Source organism: Callorhinchus milii, unplaced genomic scaffold (genome assembly GCF_018977255.1).
Source record: "Callorhinchus milii isolate IMCB2004 unplaced genomic scaffold, IMCB_Cmil_1.0 Scaffold1, whole genome shotgun sequence".
Taxonomy (NCBI): domain Eukaryota; kingdom Metazoa; phylum Chordata; class Chondrichthyes; order Chimaeriformes; family Callorhinchidae; genus Callorhinchus; species Callorhinchus milii.
The window spans coordinates 59490426-59510775 of NW_024704742.1; the positions used below are offsets into that span (position 1 = coordinate 59490426).

The following is a 20350-nucleotide window of genomic DNA, read 5'->3' on the forward strand; positions in this document are numbered from 1 at the left end:
TCTAAATCTAAACCTATGCCCTCTTATTCTCCTGTGTTGGTGCATCGTAAAATATTACCTTACTTTTTACTTTCAATCCCATTTAAAATTGTATACTCCTCTACAACGTTCCCTATGATAGTATTCTCTCAAGACTGAAGATCCCTATCTTGGAGTCCTGTAGCTCAGTGGTTAGAGCACTCGCTTTGCAAGCGAGAGACCTGGGTTCAATTCCCAGCAAGGTGGAACCTTGGACAAGTTTCCTTGAATTTTTTTCTTGAGGGATTATGATCAGGCGTAATCCCTCAAGAAAAAAATCAATAATAAATTGGTCACTCAATCCACGACTGTTTGTGGGACACTGCTGTGCGCAATTGGCTGCCGCGTTTCGCCCACAAATATACAGTCAATTCACTTTATAGTCTATCCTGTGAAGCTCTTTGAGACAACTTTGTGGAGTGCTGTAGCTCAGTGGTTAGACCTGAGTTCAATTCCAGGCAGGGCGAAACCTTGGGCAATTTTCCTTACTCCACACGCCTAATAATAATCCCTCCAAAAAACAAAACAATAATAATTTGGTCATTTTCAGTCCATGATTGTTTGTTGCTCAAACACCATGGTCAAATGTGTGCATATGTTTTCACAAACCATATCAAGGGCTACTTGAAGCAGATCTTGATTCAGGTTAGTTAACAAAATCAAAATATTATTCCGAATGTAAGATTATGTTCATTTTATAAAAAAATCTTTCTTCAAGTGAGCTAATGCAAATTTTTGTAACGCAACAGTCTTGTTATTAATAGTATTTTACCTTCCTGTCTTGGATGGCAAAAGATGTTATAGAAGTTGTCTGGTTTGCAACGAATGCTGGAAGCTTCTTAAATCAATACCACCTCTTTATTTTTTCAAAGCTTATGAATACTGAGTAGAGAAGCCCAGTGAGCTGGTGAAGAGAAACTATTGAAATGATTTTCCCCTGTCGGTCAACACAATGACTGGTAAACCAATACCTTTGTGACTGAAGAAGAGCTCAGGTAGAATAAATCCTTCTCAACAATAAGGCCTCCCAAATCTCTTCTTGGCATACAATGGAAATACCTGATTATTTGGCTTACCTTTGCCTTTAAGGTCTTGAACATGATCAGTCTGTATGGTTCATATGACAGCGATTTCCTATGATTGCTCTGTCTTTACCCAATTCCACTTCAGCCTTTTAGGCTGAGGTTAAACCCACTCTCATTAGACTCTCATTTCTCACAAAGAGGTTATCCTGCTCTATTTTCTAAGGATAATAAATTTATTGATCCGTGCTGAATTTTTTTTTGTTCCCTTAGTTAAATTGAATTAGGAACTTATAAATAACTATAATGTAATTTTTTTTGATTATATTGTAAGTTGAAACTTAAATATACAAAATTGGCTCAAGTAAAAAATGTTTCAACCTATTTGGACTCATTAAATCAAGAATACCAATCCAACTATCTTCCCTTTACAGCATCCATCTGTTTCTTAAAGGTGTCCACATGACAAGATAGAGATTAAGATGTTCAGAATCTCCCTTTGTACATAACTGTACTTCTGAGGCCAGGTCAGTGTTGGCTGTGAAGGCACATCGTGCAAGACTGAACAGCAAAAACATATAGATGTAACATATATTGGAGTGTTTTGTTCAATTGACTTTGAGCTTAAAATATTCGCTATGAAAAACCGAAATAATATAATCCTTGCATTTGATATAGGGACTTGACGGGTCTTTGAGATGTCTCAAAGTTTTCCACAGACTATACTGTACGTTTATTAACTGTATACTTTGTGGACAAAACGTGGCAGCAATTGCGCACAGCAATGATCCACAAACAATCATGGATTGAGTGACCGCATTTTTTTTTGAAGGGATTATTACCCCCGGACATTAGAAAAGATTATTATTTATTATTTGTGCAAATTATTCAAATTAAGCTCTTAATAATAATAATCCTTGCATTTGATATAGCACTTTTCACGTCTTCTAGAGTCTCAAAGCGCTTCACAGAGTATACTGTAAAATGAATTGACTGTATATTTGTGGGCGAAACACGGTAGCCAATTGCACACAACAACAACAAAATTACATTTGTACAGCGCCTTTCACGTAGGAAGGACGTCCCAAGGCGCTGGGAGTCGGGGTGGGTGAGTGGGGAGGGCAGGGGGGGGAAGCAGGGAGATCGAAAGCACGATCGAAGAGGAGAGTCTTGAGGTGGGTCTTGAAGGTGGCGAGGGAGGCAACGAGACAGAGGGACTGCGGGATGGTGTTCCAGAGGATGGGCGCAGAGTGGTGGAAGGCCCTCCCGCCGATAGTGGGGCGAGCAAGGCACGAGACGTGAAGCAGGTCAGAGCCCACTGAACAGAGGGAGCGAACAGGACGGTAGGGGTTGAGGAGATCGGAGATATAGGTGGGAGCAAGACCATGGAGGGTTTTGATGGTGAGGACAGGATCTTGAACTGTATCCCCTGTGAGATGGGTAGTCAGTGGAGTCGGGCGAGGATGGGGTTAATAGGGTCATGGAGCCTAGTGCGCGAGACAACACGGGCTGCAGAGTTCTGGATGATGTGCAGCCTGTGAAAGGAGGAGTTGTGGAGGCCGACAAGCAGTGAGTTTGCATAGTCGAGCCTTGATGTAATGAAGGCATGTATGGGAATTTCGGTGGCCTGCGGTGTCAGACAGTGTCAGAGCCGGGGACTTTGTAGAGGTGGGGGAAAGCAGAGCAGGTCATGGCGCGAATGTGGGGTAGAAAGGATTGGTGAGGGACGGACAAGACCCCAAGCTTCTGGACTGACTTAGCAAGGTGCAGTGTGCAACCATGGATGGTGATGCTGTTAGCGTCTGAGGTGAGGAGGCGCTGACGGGAGTCAATCAGGAGAGCCTCGATCTTGTTGACGTTCAACTGAAGAAAGTTAGCTCTCATCCAGGACTTGATGTCTGACAGACATTCTGTCAGCACAGCAGTGGTACTACAGTGAAGGGTGGAGGCAGAGAGGTTGAGTTGGGTGTCTTCCGCATACATGTGGAAGTTGACCCCATGTCTGCGGATGTTGTCACCAAGGGGGAACATATAGAGGTAGAAGAGGAGCGGACCAAGCACAGAGCCCCGAGGAATGCCACACGAGACGGTCTGGGGGCTACAGGAGAAGCTGTTGGAGGAGGTGAAGTGCAGGCGGTGTGACAGGTACGATCTGAACCAATCAAGGACAGCGAAGTGGAGGTTGAGGTGAGAGGAGAAGTGGTGGATGAGGATAGAGTGGTTGACGGTGTCGAAAGGAGCAGTGACATCAAGGAGGACGAGGAGGCAGAGGGAGCCTTGGTCGCAGATGGACAGAATGTCACTTTTGTCACTTTGACCAGGACGGTTTCTGTGCTGTGGGCAGCACGGAAGCCTGATTGGAGGGATTTGAGAAGTTTGTGGTGGGATAGGAAGGAGTGAAGCTGGGAAGCAGCAACTCATTCTACGACCTTGGAGAGGAAGCGGAGGTTGGAAATGGGATGGTAGTTAGAGAGTAGAGAACAGGGAGGGTTTTTTAAGGATAGGAATGATGACAGTGTTTTTTAAAGAGGTGGGAACAGTACCAGAGGATAGGGAGAGGTTAACGATGTCAGTGAGTAGAGGGCAAGGAGGTGGAGCTGGGAGGTAAGGAGGGGGATAGGGATAGGATCCAGGGAGCAGGTGGTGAGTTTCATGCGGGTTATGGCGGTGATGAGAGAGGAGGGGGAGACCGATTCAAAGGAGGGAGGGGTGGGGTAGGGGTGGGGGGGGGGGGGAGAAGAGATGGGGAGGGGGTAGTAGTTCCAGTGGCAGAGGCAGCTGAGTGGATTCCCTCGATTTTGAATTTGAGGAAGTCCAACATTGCGCACAGCAGTGTCTACAAACAGTCATGGATTGACGTGACCAATTTATCATTGTTTTTCTTTCTTGAGGTAATATTATCAGGCATGTGGAGTAAGGAAACTTGCCCAAGGTTTCGCCCTGCCGGGAATTGAACCCTGGTCTCTCGCTTGTAAGGTGAGTGCTCTAACCACTGAGCTACAGGACTCCACTAAGTTCCATTAAGCAAAAAATTAAGTTCTTAAATCCCATTCTCTCTGAAATTCAAATCTAAAAGATGTTCAGCACCAATGCTTCCCTCACTTGCAAATATTCATCAAATTGATCACAGCACAGTTCAGCGCCCGATTTAACTGGACCAATTTGAGTAACGCTACCATATATTTCCCCATATTCCATAGAATCTACTGCACCCAAAATGCTGTTTGGCCTAACCAGTCCCCGCCAGTATTTATGCTCCCTGTGGCATGTGGAGTATAAATCCATCCTAATCCATAAACAACTCCTAGCCCCACCTTCCTAATTTTCCCTTCTCTTCCTAATATCCCTCCTTTCCTCAGCCCCCTCCTTTCCTAATTCCTCTCTCTTCCTCCACCCCCTCCCTTCTTCGACTGTCTCTAATCTCAATCATCCTCCTTTGCTAATTCCTCTTCCTGTCGTGATTTTATAATTTCTCCTCCTTTACTAATACATCCTCCTTTCCTAATTCCCAGTCTCTTAAACTCTGTCCTTTTCTAATCCTCCCAATGCCTCACTCCCTCCCTTATCTCCTTCAAGACCCATCTCAAGATCCTATTCTTCGACTGTGGCTTCGGTCACCTTCCATCCCCCCCTGCCCTCCACCCTCCTTGATCTTGACCCCGATCTCGGGTCCAAAACACTGAATGTCCAGCGCCTTGAGATGAACCCCGATGTAAAAGGCGTTATACAAATTTTTTGTTGTTGTTTTTGTTGTTGTTGACCCTACAGTTCTAATCCAAGTCTCTATCTATCCTTCAAACTCAAATCTATCAAATTCTCTCAGGTATGAACACGAGGAGTGTATCACCTCATTATGGTACTTAATTTCAGAGGAAGAAGCATATATCTGGTTCTGTGGCGTAACCTGCTCTGTGACCTTCTCCCTTTCCAATTACAGTCAGCCCATCTCATTTCTTGGCAGGTAGAGCCATCTCACCGCATATCTTAATTTGAAAACCTGGTTGTGCAACATAGGTTCTGTCAATCTAAGACCTCCTCTGACCTTATCCTTCTGCAATTTAGTGAAACTAATCCTTGGGAGTTTTCCCCTCCCATAAAAATTGCAAAAGTATTTTTTTAATCTTCTTGCACTAGTGGTCTTGAACCAGCAGTGGAATCATTGAAAATATATAATTTAGCGTGGGCATCACATTCATTGTAAGAGCATTCACTTTCCCTTGGCGAGAAAGATGTAGTGTTGTCCACCTATGTATAACTTCCGAATGTAGGTCAATTTCCAGCTCAGATTAATATCAGTTAATTGCTTAAAGTTAGGGATCACCAGAAATACCTAGGCACATTATTCACTGAGTGTCCATGATATATTTTATTCCTCGATGTCTACCTATTGTGAGCTATTATTCATGGAGAGGGCTTTGGATTTGCAACATTTCCCTTTAAAGTATCCAGATATCCGTCCAAAATGATGGATGAATGTCCACAAAGATAAGAGGTGATTTTGAATGTTGCAACAGTAACAAAATGTCATCAACATGGAATACTAGAATTCTGCAGCACAGAAGATGGCCATTTGACCTATCGTGCCTGACTGATTAAAAGAGCATTGAGCTAAGCTCCACTTCTGTATTTTTTTTCTTCAAGTGCTTTCATATGTTTCCGTTTCAAATATTAAATTCACTTTTAAAACATATTATATATTCTTTTTAAAGCATTGTTTTTGGTAGGATATTCAATGTCCTAATCGTCCACTGTATGTAAAAAAACCCAGATAGTTTCTCTTTACTTACCTTATCGAAATCCCACAATATTTTGTACACCTCTATCAGGTCTTTTTCAATCTTCTCGTTCTTTGCCACAGACCTAAACCCCAAATATAGGGTTTTCCTTATTTCTTGGTCTTACACATACATTTTTTTCAGTATTGTCAAAAATTACGCCAGATTAAGAATGAATTTGAGGCAGATTTGCAAAATTCTATATGATTTTACATTTAATGACAAGGATTTACCACCTAAGTCATCATTCTGTCAACATTCCGGCAGCATATTTTTATAATAATAATCCTAGTATTTGATATATCGCCTTATTACATCTTCAAGACGTGTCAAAGGCACATCACAGAGTATACTGTAAAGTGAATTGACTGTATATTTTGTGGGAGAAACAAGGCAGCTAAATTGTGCACAGCAGTCTCCCACAAACAACCATGGATTGACCGATTAAATTATTAAGATTTTTTAATTTATTTTTTTGATGGGATTATTATTCAATCAACTAACAACTGGGTTCCTACTCACTGCTAGGTAAACAGGAGCGTGTGTGTGGAGTAAGGAAACTTGCCTAATGTTTTGCCCTGCCTGGGAATCCAACCCAGGTCTTCTCACTTGGAGGAAGCTTGGTGGGTGCACAAAGAAGGTATTGGATGGTGGAGAACCATGCTCATGGGGTTGTTTTTGGCCTCCAGAATGGTTTTGGAGTAAAATGCAATTTTGGCCACCAATAGTTGTAACTTTCTATTTCCAAATGTGGGTATTGGTACCATTCCCTCACCTTCTGGCTGCTTCAATTGTCTCCCCAGGAGTAGGTCCTATCTTGATCCTCATTTGAATACATTACACTTAATCATCATAATATTCTCTGCTTTTTCAATAAAAATATTAAGTACCTATTTGGTTTTACTTGTTTCCATAGCTCTGAATAAGAGGTTTATTGTTAGTAACTACACTTGTCTCAGAGGTTTACCACATCTTGCCCCCTTTCTCTTTTCATAGCTGAAGCAATACCAACAGTATATTCTTGTAAAGTGACTTTGAATAATCCTCACATTGATATGTCAGATTCCACATCTCACATTCTAGTTGCTTTCAAAGTGTTGAGTTCATTGGTAAACTGTTGCTTAGTCTCATCTTCTTGATAAGGGGTTGATGAGAAGGGTGTATGTTCAGTAAACACAATGTGAGAAATATCAATTTCAACTAGAAATGGAACAAATAGTAATAATAAATAACTATCTTTATATTTAATATTGTGCCTTTCACGTCAGAAGGAAGTCTCAAAGCACTTTATGGCATCTTTATAAAGTAAGTCACTGTATTTTGTATGCAAATGCTAACAAACAAGCTTTATCAGAACTTATCAACTAGAAATTGAGCAACATTACAATCTGGTCGAAGCCTGTTTACACTCAAAAAGTCTATTCACATCCCTTTCTAGAATAGGTCACAAAAAAGAAGCAACTTCAACAGACATTTCCTCTCCTACCTTAGGTACACCAAGGCAACTACTTGGGCCAAATAACCTCGCTGGCTGAGATCAGGACATACCAATGATTAAACCTGAAAAGTTTCAAGGGTTAGCCTGGCTCAGTTAGTGGCACTCTCCAGCTCTGAGTCAGAAGTGTGAATTCAAGACACATGTTGGGACTTTGAGCTCACAGTTTAGGCTGACACACTAGTTGTAGTGCTGGGGGAAGAGCTACATTGTTGGAGATGTCATTCTTTGGATGAGAAATTAAATTAAGTTCCTATCTGCTTGTTCAGATGAGTATTGACAACCCTATGGGACTATTTGAATTGAGATGGGAGTTTCTCTCAGGTCTGAATGAACAATACTCCAGATGATTTTTAAAAAAATGTTATTTACTTTATAACTGTTTGTGGGACATTATATGCAAATTGGCTGCTATGTTTGCCTCTAAATACACAGTTACTGTAATTTATGGCAAAATGAAGTGCTTTCAATGTGTATTTCAATGTGGTAAGGCACTATAATACAGATTTATATACGAAAGCACTGAAAGACAGAACCATAGAAAGGTACAATATAGTAGGAGGCCATTTGGCACGTTATTTCATGTCAATATTGCTGTTCCAACAAGTCATTACATCGCTCATTCCCCATGTCCTTTAATATCTTTTCTTTGCACATGCTTGTCCAGTTCTATTTTTCTACAACCCCATTAGACTCTAACATGTTAACAGCCAGCCCTAGTAAATCATTCCAAACCGACAGCCATCTGGGAGAAAATTTTCTTCTGAACTTCTCCTTTTACTCCTATCACAATCTTGAAATCTTGCCCTCTTGTCCTCGAATCCCCTAATGGTGGAAAGAGATTTTTGAACAATCTCAATTCCTTTCAGTATCTTAAACAGTTCAATCCAATCACCCCTTCTCTGCTCCAAAGTGAAGAATGCTAACCTTTCTAGCCTTTACTAATAGCTGTATTCTTCCATCTCCAATCTCATCCTCATAACCCTATACTGCATCCTCTCTATAGTTACAATATCCTTTCTATAAATGTTGTACCCAATAGTGCACACAATAATCCAGCTGCAGCCAAACCAATGTCATACATAGATTCATCATTATCTTAGTTACTTTTCTGTCCATTATGTTTTGGATAGATTGTTTGCTGTGAAGGAATCAAAGAAATAATCAACTGCCATCTTGGACAAAGGACTCTAAAGAAAGAGAGAATTGCAGACATCCATTCCTGCATGTTGCAGAAATTCTGTTCAGATGGGCTGCACGTTTCTTTTCTGAGGCAGTTTAGCTGAGATACAAGTTTTAAGAATCATCTCATTATCGCATTATGCAACTGTTCTTCATCGGGGACAATAGGTCACAAGCTGAAGGAAATCAGTGAACAAAGGCAAAAGTTTTTTAAAATGTAGAGGAAAGGTTAATTTTAAAAGATGAAATATGTATGTTCAAATTAATGAGGAGAGAGAGATAGCAGTAAGGAACTGTTGTGAACTAAGGTGCACACATTTGAATGGGATGTTTAGTCTCTATCTTGTTGGAATACAATATACAAATGAAAGACCAGCACTGAAGCAAGTTAATATCACTTGATTTAAGCAGGTTTATTTTTACGTTCGAATGTCACTTCCACAAAATGTTAACATGTACTCAGGCAATGAAACCTTGAAGGGATTAAAGAGGATTAGTTTTCTCCAACACTGCATGTTTCTGATAAAGCATCACCTGTTCTGCCTTAGTAATCAACATTATTGAAAATAAACATGCCAACGTATTGCAGATACAATAATAATATGATATGTAACTAATACTGTGGGCGTGATATTAGTTAAACAGGGCTTGAGAAAAAGAAGTGAGTCTTAAAATTTAATTCCTTTGTAAATGCTGGTAAACCTGCAGACACTGGATGTTGCATTATTGATAAAATAATAATATTCCAGCATGTTTTATTAAGGGATAAGGAGCTAACAGAAGAAGAAGCAAACTGAGCATTTAATCAGTCTAAGTTCCATATTCTAATATTAAAGTTGCAGTAACATTCATTACAGCCATTAATACACAGATTATGCATTTGTTTTAGATTTCAGTAACAATACAATTATACATTTATAAAAAGGGGCCTTTGACTCTCACATACAGTAATAACAATTTTTGCCTATCAAGTTTGTTTTCCATCTGACAGTAATAAACCATAGGTTTGTTACAAATGTGATGTTTGTACAAATTACAGTCATGTAAGCAGTAAAGACTGTTCAGAAGTACTTGGTAGTAATAAACAATATGTAATAAAACATATTTTCCAGGACTTGGTGAGTTAGAGTTTGTCACTCTGGGAAAACACTCCATTCTATCAAATCGAAATTAACATTTACCTAAAACTCATTGATTATTTACATGCTTTTAACAATAATATAAAAGTATTGAAAGGAATAAGTCAAAGTGAAATCACATGAAGACAAATGGTTAATCAGCACATCTGATTAAAACTATTTGAACCCTGATTTAAAGAAGCACCATTTTACTGAAATAAGATTTTTGAGAAACCTTTATGAGAAAAAAGGGCCAGACAAAAGGTCGTTCTTAACATACCATAATACAGCAATGATAACTGATAATAATCTTTGGATTTCATATAGCACCTATAAGTTCAAAAACTCCCAGGGTAAGTGCTTTCAAGTGTGGTGACTATGTTTCTAAATCTCACTGAGAATTCTACATTATTTTAATGCAACTTACATCACGTTATCATACAAATACAAAGTCACTACTTACTATTTTTCCCAGTAAATCCTATGAAGTCTTACAAGGTGGTAAGACTTTAATACCAAATATGAAGACTATTACATTGAAAATGAAAACACGTTTAACGGACACTTTCTCATGAAGAGATTTGTCAGTCCACCCCCTCCCCCCTTTCATAATTCCAAAATTCTTTTAGATCTCATTATATTTCCAAAAATGTTCCGGTGATAAAAGAAAGAGTTAAAACGTTTTATTTGGGGAAAGATCACAGCTTAACATGAGTCAACATCTCCTGAGAGAATGAGTAAAAAGCAGGCTGCAGAGTTCTGCGTATGGACTGTTAAGCCCCATTATCTGTTGGGAAACGAAATGAGAGAGCATAATTGTGCATGCTGAGCTATCAGTCACAGTTGGCCTGAAACACAAAGCACTAGCTTTTACACAAAGAATTTCAAAGGGCTAAATTTGCTTATGTAATGTGCAAAATGGATGAGGATGAATCAAGGGAGCAATGTTAGGTCACTTTGCCTTTTCTTTACAATCTCATTACAACCTAGTGTTTTTTTTCATTAGAGGGCTCTTTTCAACTCTTTAGTTTTTCTGGCTTTATAAATAGGCACATGTCAGGCAACAAGTGCTTTGGAAGACTAGCCTCTATAAAGCAATTTAATGCATTTCAGAGTTCAGATCAAAAGGGTGAAAATTGTGACCGGGGAATTGGTGATAATTACTATAGTGCTAATTAATGTGGTCATTTAATGTAGTCAATAACTAAAGATAATTGTTCATTAAAAACAAGATGTTGGTGTGACCTCCCCCCAACTTCATGACAATGTGAACCCCAAAACCAGTTCGCACGAAAAGTGTTCAGAGTTCCACATATGTATAGTTGCTGTTTGTCTGCTTTGGTGCGCAAACTCTCTTCAGAAGGATGCACCCTGCTTACTCAACCCCAGAGAGTTTTGACTAGGGGACCCCAGAGTTTGTCTTGATGGTTTGGGGGTACTGCTGGAGTTCAGCCCGATAAAACTGTACAGTTTGCTATTGCAAACTCTGGCAAGCTTATTGTAGCTTATATGGTTTGGTTAACCATATCCACTAGGGCTTTGGTTTATGGGATAACAGGATATCATCTTAAATTCACCAAAACATCAGGGTTAAGATAGTAACCCAATAATCAGCTCTGCCACAATCTGGTACAAAATCACTTGGCAAAACTACATCAACAAGTCAAATCTGAAAGAATAGCTGGGAACTGGTGTAATTTATTTTTAAATTACATTTACAAAATCTTGTGAAGAAAAGAGACCATCCAAATACTTGTAATTGTGTGCAGCGTGATCAGTGAATGGAAACCCTTAATAATGGTTTAAATCACATGATAATTTTCCAAGATACCAAAGCTGTTCTTGTCTGAGACAACAAGCCAATATATCCAATCCCAGTAATCAATATGGATTTGTCATTTTCTGGGATTTTAGTTTGTCCAATGCTGCAGTAAGAGGAAACACAAAATGTCCAAACTGCAGCATAGGATATTATTATTACAGTATTGGAAATTAATTTTAGAAAGTAAATATCATTATAATAAGCCTGCATTTGATATAATGCATTATGTCAAAATGTCTCATTGTGATTTACATAGCCTTTCTGTAAAGTGCAGTGATTGTGTATTGTAGGGGCATGAGACACTCCACGAGAAATTCAGTGCCTTGGGATGTTCTCCCAACGTGAAAGGTACTACATAAATGCAGCTTATTGTTGTCCAGGACACCAGGAGAAATTCCTATACATTTTTAAATTGTGCCATGGGATTTTTAAAATTTAACTGAACAGGCAGGTCTGACCTGAGTTTAATGTCTCATCCAAAGACAGGCATCTCTGACAATGCATTAGCTCCCCAGCACTGCTTTGAGTGTCAGCCTAGTTGACAAGATCAACAACAAAAACAAATAAAATTTGTATAGTGTCTTTCACGTCAGGATGACGTCCCAACAATCAATGATCAAAGTCCCAACATGGGGCTTGAGCCCACAGTCTTCTGACTCAGAAGTGGGAGCATAAGCAACTGAGCCAGGATGACTCCTACAATCACTGCCAATTTTCTTAACCCAATGGTTCAATATAAATTACATTTAAATTGCCTTAACTATTATAATAATAATAATTCTTACATCTAATATAGTGCCTTATCACATTGTGGAGACATCTGAAAAACCCTTCACAGGATTTTTACCTCATAGGGGAAAAAATCTTTGCAGACATTTTCTTTGAAGGTTTTCTCAGTAGGATTGTAAATTTATTTCTAAATTAAGGTATTTGTGGTACTGTAAATCCACACTCACAAGGAACAAAGCAGAAACTGTCCACAACACTGTTTCAGGTAATACTAGGGTATATTAAAAAAAGTCATTACATAAATAATAATCCTTGCATTTGATATAGAGCCTTATCACGTTTTCGAGATGCTTCAAAGCGCTTCACAGAATACACTGTAAAGTGAATTGACTGTATATTTTGTGGGTGAAATGGAGCAGTGTCCCACAAACAGTCATGGTTTGATTAACCAATTTATTACTTTTTTAAAGGGATTATTACCCCCGCAAAAGCGATCTGCCAATCGATTAACAACCGGGTTCCTACTTAGTGCTAGGTAAACAGAGGTGTGTGGAGTAAGGAAAGTTGCCCAATATTTCGCCCTACCCGGAATCAAACCTAGGTCATCTCGCTTGCAAGACAAGTGCACTAACTACGGTTTTACAGGACTCCTCATCCAGGTTGGATTTAAGCCTGCATCTGGATATCGGTGACAAAAAAAAACGTACAAACTCAATTGTGTACTCAGTCCCATCTACTGTTCCCTTTAACCAGTGAAGGCTCCAACTGCATTTTAGTATTGGCAGTTAAATACAATAACCATCTATCCATCTTCATTACACTGAGTAAATGAGTACAATTGAGGCTTGAATATGATTTCAACATTCTGGCATTAAGAGTCACAATAAACTGTACTATTGCAGATGCTGAGAGCAATAATAGTATTTTTTATTGTATCTCATTTTACACAGAAAAACAATCCTGAGCACAGACTTATATCATTTTACTCATATCCTTGAAATCCATTTGCTGTAATCTTAATTTTTATCCAAAATAGTAATTTTCACTCACAACAAATTTACACTTATATAGTGCCTTTCATGTCGGGAGGAAGTCCCAAGGTGCTTAATAATCCTAGTTTAGCCCCGAGCTAGGGGTGGGAGCCAAGGGGGTTGGAAGGGGAAACATAACTAAAAGCACAGTCAAAGATATAGGTCTTCAGACAGATATTGAACGTGGTGAGGGAGGGAATCAAGGGGCTCGGGGACTCAGGGTTGGAGTTTCAGAGAGTGGAGACAGAAAAACTGAAAGCCCGCCCTCTGATGATGGAGCGGGTAAAACGAGGACATGAAGTAGCCTGGTACCTACTGAGCAAAGAGAATTGCAGGGTTCATAGGTTTTGAGAAGTTCTCAGAGATAGGATGCCGTGAGACCATGGAGGGATTTAAAGGTGAAAATATCTACATTTAATGAACGGGATTGGTATAAGTTTATGCTCAACTTGGCCAACTGAAAGAACATGATTTCTCAGATCATTAATGATTTTATAAATGCATTAATACAGCAATGGCAGTTTCCAACACCTGTTTGGATTAACTGTGTCAAATTCCACAGGCTACCTTACAAATGTGTTTAGTTATATACATTGAGAGTCCAGCAAAGGAGAAACTGAATTCATGGGAGTTATTTGATCAGTCAAAATTCATGTCAACCTAATATTGATACAATCCGTTCAAAACACAATACCTTGTTTCAAACTACTTAAATATTCTGATCTTTAATAAATGTGCCATTTTCTGATTTGATCTGGAGACAAGAGATGTAAAGCAGTTAATCTACACCTACGAGAGAGAATAAAAGGCTTATTTCATATTATAAAGATGTTTTTCCACACATTGCATGCTGAATCTTATATCCATAAGAGATTCTGAAGATCTTTTGCTGTGTTCCTGATATGATCTCAATGCATTGTTTATAAGTCAAAATGCCCAACAAGCATAGTCTTCTAAAATCAACAAACCTCAAGCTAGGAAATGAAAGGTTTTAGGTTTGTATACGATGTATAAGTTTTTCTAAAAACAACAACATCTTGCACTTATGTTGCACCCTCCATGCTGTACACTATCCAGCGCCTTGGGATGTCCTCCCGATGTGAAAGGCGCTAAAGAAATATAATCTTGTTGTTGTACATCACTCTTAGTCTAGTACTTGTAAAATGTTGCACAGTGATAGCTTTGGAATACACCAAGACAGTGGAACAAGATTACATAGGATTAGAGTTGCAAAGAGCAATTTCAGGACAGATGTCAGGAAGTTTCTCTTTATCTGGAGGGTAATTAGAACTGGAAAGGTTGTCAGTAAGGATGGCTGCATCCACGGACTCTTTTTCAAAACTGCTATAATGGGAGGATGGCAGGGTGAGTATTCTGGAAGAATGGGATCAGATAGATCAAAGAGGCCTTCTTCATCTGAACTAACCTTGTGATCTTGTGACTTAGTAACTTGCGTAACTGATGATTTGTTTCAAATCAAAAGTTAATTTGAGGATTTAAAGAGCATGTGAAGGGCGCTAATCAGTGAAAGTTGTTATTATATGTTCCACAGAACTGCCTTCAAATATCATCTTAAACTTGGAGCTTAGGTGCCAATGTGGGGTTTGAACCTATAAGCATCTCAATGAGCCAGACTGATATATACAGTTAGAAGTATTTGCTGCTTAGATGGCTCTCCAGTGACTATGGCACTGCCGTTAAAGTTTACCATTTTGCTCCAACTTGCTGAGGCTCATTCATGTGTCAATAGGAATAAGACTCCTGTTTGTTGGTGATGGAAGGAATTTATGACTGCTTTGAATCTGTATATATGTAGTATAAGGGAAGAACATATTTAAAAGGCATATTTATGATATTGTACCCAGTGCATCTGTGAGAAACAATGGATTTTTATTATCACTATTCAAGATTCATACAGCTCTCTGATTTAAAAAAAATGTACATATGATGTTCTCAAACCTTAGGGATGATTTGTATGAACATCGTGTGCATTTTCACTCCAAGGTGTTACTTTCAGTTATTTATTCCTTCAAATCATGCAAATAAGATTTTGACTACTCAAAAATTGTCAAAATCCAAATTAATCAATGGAATGCACCACAAATATATAACATTTCCAATTCACCATATCCCAAATGTTATAGTGAAATTATCCCTGCAATGCTTTTGTGAAATGATTTACATTGACTCTGTAATGTTAAGCAAGTCCTTTGTTTATCCTACTAGTTCCCAGGCATACCATCTGCTGAAATGTGACTGCAAAAGAAATTGGCAACATGAAGTGTTAATACTTTTGTCCCAGTGATCATTGTATGGCTCAGATATATTGCTAATAATATGCCATGTGATTTTCCCAAATGGTTGGTATATTTTGGGAGTAGCTGTGTAGTAATAAAGTGCAGTTCATGTCCAATTACTTGTCAGCTATTTTCTGCCTTTCTTGTATAATATTTTGCCACAAACAACCAATTTAGCCAATGTATGATAACATATATTCAAAACAAATGGCTCAGTCAGTTTAAGTAAATAGAAATGAACAACTGAATGTGTATGTTCCCACACTGTATTATCATCAGAACAATATGTAAAATTATGTATTTGTTTCAGAAAACTAAAAATCTTAAGATTTTACACAGCAGCAGTTGGTTACACTGTCAGAAGTGAAGTTTTGATCTTTCCCAACGATTGAGAACAGATAGGATTTTAAGGACAATAGGTGAGATCCGATCGATCTCTGGTCCTGTTGGTAACCCACCTATAGTCCTTAACGTTTAATAATAATCCTTAATAATAATCCCCAAGAAGATCATCACCTTCAACCATCATCAACAAAAACTTGCTTTAATATAGCATCCTTCACTTAGGATAACATCATGGAGCATTTCACAATGGCGTGGTTTGGCTCACACTATAGGATGTCATCATATATTGCACTTCCATATTTATATAACGATATAATTTGCCACGTATTTCACTATCAGAGTAAATAATAATCAAAGTGGAAACAAATAATAACAAATTTACTCCTACAATTTACATGCATAAAAAGCTATTGAAAAGATGCATGAATAAGTTCTTTCTAACCTCCAGCAGGCATTTCTATGATCCCTTGCCAAAACAGTCGAGTGAAACTTTGTGAATCCTACTTTACGATTGGGGGCTTCTGTGAATCCTACTTTAGGATTGGGGGCTTCTGTCCCCCAAATACCTCATTGGTACATTTTATCCTCCGGCCTTTATGTTTAAAATTTTGGCTAGAAACCTCCCTCAATTGCTCTATCTAATTCCATCACCATGGTAGACATTTAGTTTTATTGCTAATATGGTTATCAGGTACCCCACGTTGTGCTGTAAAATCAGGCCTCTGGTCCCAATGGTATCCCACCTATTGTTTTTAATAATAATAATGTTTAATAATCCTTACATTTGATATAGCACCATTCGAACATGCTATCCTCCTCCACCGCTTATTCTCCCACCTCAACCTTCAAGGCCCTGTCCTTGAATAATTTAGGTCGTACCTCTCCCACAGTCTTCACTTTGTTTCCACGAATGGCTTTTCCTCCACCCCCCGCACTGTCTCGTGCGGTGTCCCTCAAGGATCTGTCCTCGGTCCCCTCATCTTCACCCACTATATGCTCCCCCTTGGTGACATCATCCGCAGACATGGGGTTAACTTCCACATGTATGCGGATGACACCCAACTCTACCTTTCTTCCTCTACCCTCAACTCCACGACCACCGATGTCCTGACAGCTGCCTGTCCGACATCGAGTCCTGGACGAGAGACAACTTTCTTCAGCTCAACGTGCGCAAAACTGAGGCCCTCCTGATTGGCTCACGGCAGCGCCTCCGCACCTCAGGCGCTGACAGCATCAGCATCCAAGGCTGCACTCTCCACCTCTCAAAGCTGTCAGGAACCTCGGGGTTCTGTTCGACCCTGAGCTGTCCTTTCTCCCTCATATCCACGCCATAACTGGCACCGCCTTCCATCACCTCCGGAATGTCGCCAGACTACGGCACTACCTCACCCCTCACGCGGCTGAAACTCTGGTCCACGCCTTTATCACCTCAAGGCTGGACTATGGGAACTCTCTCCTCGCCGGCCTTCCCGGCACCTCCCTCCACAAGCTGCAGGTCATTCAGAACTCTGCAGCTCGTGTACTGTCCCGCACCAGGACCACATCACTCCCACCCTCGCTCGCCTCCACTGGCTCCCCATCCCCCAGAGGATTGATTTCAAGATCCTCATCCTCACCTACAAGGCCATTCACGGTGTTTCTCCCTCCTACCTCTCCGACCTACTATCCCCCTACCTACCTGCCCTTACCTTCCATTCCTCTGGCTCCGGTCTGCTCCATATCCCCCGCCCCAACCGCCCTGCCATCGGTGGCCAGGCCTTCAGCCTCTCAGCCCCCAGGCTCTGGAACTCCATCCCCCAGTGCCTTCGCCGCCTCCTCCCTTTCCTCCTTCAAGGCCGGTCTCAAGACCTTTCTCTTTGACTGTGCCTTCAGCTCCCCTCTCGACTCTCTACCCCCTCCGCGCTCCCTCCCTTCCCTCCCCTCACCCTGACCATTTCCCCCCTGCTCGGGTCCTGACCCAACTGTGCAGCACCTTGGGACGTCCTCCCGACCTGAAAGGCGCTGTATAAATGGAATCTTGTTGTTGTTGTTGTTTCATGTCGGGAGGATGTCTCAAACCATTTTACATGATATATTTTAAACAACAACAACAAATTACATTTGTATAGTGCCTTTCACATCAGGAGGATGTTCCAAGGGGCTGGAAATCTAGGGATCCACCCCTGAGCTGGTGGTTGGGCTCAGGAAGGGTAGAGGGCGAGGGGAGTGGGGTTAGGAGGGTTACTGAAGGTACGGTCGAAGAGGATAGTCTTGATATGGGTCTTGAAGGAGACAAAGGAGGGGACAAGGCAGAGGGACTGTGGATGGAGTTTGAAAGGGTGTGGGCACAGAGGCTGAAGCCTGACTGCCAATGGTGGGTCAGGCAAGGCAGGGGATGTGAAGCAGTTGAAGTGAAGTTGAGTGACTGCGTGTTTTGAGGTGAATGTGACAAACAATTTGCATGTGGCAATATCCCAAACAGCCATGAAGTGAATCACCAATTTTACTCGGAGCTTTGTTGGATAGGACAATATAAAAAACTGCTTTCTGTTTACAAATAGTACTATGGGATTTTCCACCTGGCAGCCAGGATCTCGGTTTAATGTTTTATCCATAAAACAAGATATGTGCTTTTAAGCTTCATTCTGTCCTCTCCATCTCTGTAGCTTTGATATTCGCGAGATTTTCTTTTACTTGTGTTTGATACAAGTGCAAATTAAACCCCACTGACTCTCTTCCTTTCAACTCAGAGATTCACCCAAATTCCATTCACTCCAATTCCGTGCCTGAGAGATTCATTACCCTTCACTGTTGTCTTCACTTTGTCATACAAGAAACAAACATACCATTTTCCTGTCATGTAATACACATTACTGGTAGATACCTGTATTCATTTAATTGGGTAATATGTGCTATGGGCTCCAGCTTCTCAATGGAATTCCTTAATAAAATAATCAAAGTACTTCATGCTGAGCCTTGAGAACTTATTTCCACCATGATCTACTACTTTATAAAATTATTATCCATATATTTGACATAGAGCCTTTCACATTAGAAGGGCATCTCAAAGCACTTCAATGAATACACTGTACAATGTAGTAAAGTTCAGTAACTGCATTTTTTAGGTGAAAATGACAGCTAATTTGCACACACGTCCCTTGGAAAGCCATTTAAGTAAATTGCACATTTTATTTGGGAGATGGTTCGTCATGACACTGGGAGAAACTACTTCAGTTGCCAATTAGAGACACTGGGTCTTTAATATCCATCTGAAAAGGCATTTAATGGCATGTTTGAAGCTCAGCACCTCCAACAATGCAAAGCCTCAAGATGGTGCAGAATTTTGGAAAAATCTTCTGTCTTCATTTATTTTAAAAAGGAAACCGTCTTGCAAAACTAAAGTTTCATTTAAGAATTTTCCAAAATCCTGCCCCATTCTTCAATTTGAAAAGACAATTCTGGCCTTTGACCCTCACTGTTTATGGAGAAAATTGTGCTGTTGTGTCTTGAATGCTTTTTCATTCAGCTGGCTAATTTTCACAAAGCAACATTATCACAAACCAAGGCTAATTATTAGAATGAATCGTAGACATACATTGTCTCCTTCATTACTTCTGTACTTGTGTGAGCTCTTTTTCATCCACACTGAATGTTCGTAAACTCAAATCAACTTGGAGCAGATGCTCTTTTGTAATTAACCCTAATCCCTTATTATCAAACCTTGTTGCCATACATTGAATGATTTATATTTAATATTGCACTTCTCCTCTGACAAAATTGAAGGTTTCCTACCTGTTGATTGGTAATTCTGACCGACTCAGTCAGTGAGCGTGTGTTGAAAAAGAAGAACAGTGCTCTTATTTTACAACCAATGTTTTTAATTCTTATAAAAATGGATAGCATATTTTAGAAGATTTACAATGCTCAAGATGTTTTGAGGAAGTTTTTTGTCATGCAAGAAATGTATATCAATACCATTAGATGAATCAAGGCTATATGGCTCATCATACTTTCTCCTGACATACAAAATCTACCCTATCATGATCTCCGCTCCATTTATTTAATCTCCTGAGACAAAAAAAATCCAGAAAATCTATGCATTCTTACATCACCACTGTTGAATCTTGGCCCTTCCATAGATGACACCCATTTTTAGCTCCAAGAGCACAGGAAACATTGTGTTCCATGGAATATTTTATCACCTCAGTCAAAATGTATCCTTTCCAATCCTACTTTCTACCTGTGACCCAAAATTCTGTACAATCGTAGCCATAAAAAAAATTATTTGCTGCCACTTTCATCCACAAAACACATAGTCACTCCACTTTACAGTATATTCTGTGAAGCGCTTTGAAATGCCCTTTCGAAGCTAAAGGTGCTGTATCAAATGTAAGGAATATTATTATCAGTAAATATTTAACACAGAGCTTCAAATCATAACTTCACAAAACGTTTTGCAGATCATTGGTTTCACAATAATGTGCTTGTGTATTGGTAGGGAAATGTAGTGGTACATTTACATACTGCAGCCATGAAG

At 39.8% G+C, this 20350-nt stretch overlaps 1 non-coding gene across 1 annotated transcript; it reads right to left on the minus strand.

Annotated features, from left to right (window-relative positions):
• Positions 1-3975: 3975 nt before the first annotated feature.
• On the minus strand, positions 3976-4047 carry trnav-uac. Its single transcript has one exon. It is a non-coding gene; the product is annotated as a tRNA-Val (tRNA).
• Between the last annotated feature and the right edge of the window lie 16303 nt (positions 4048-20350).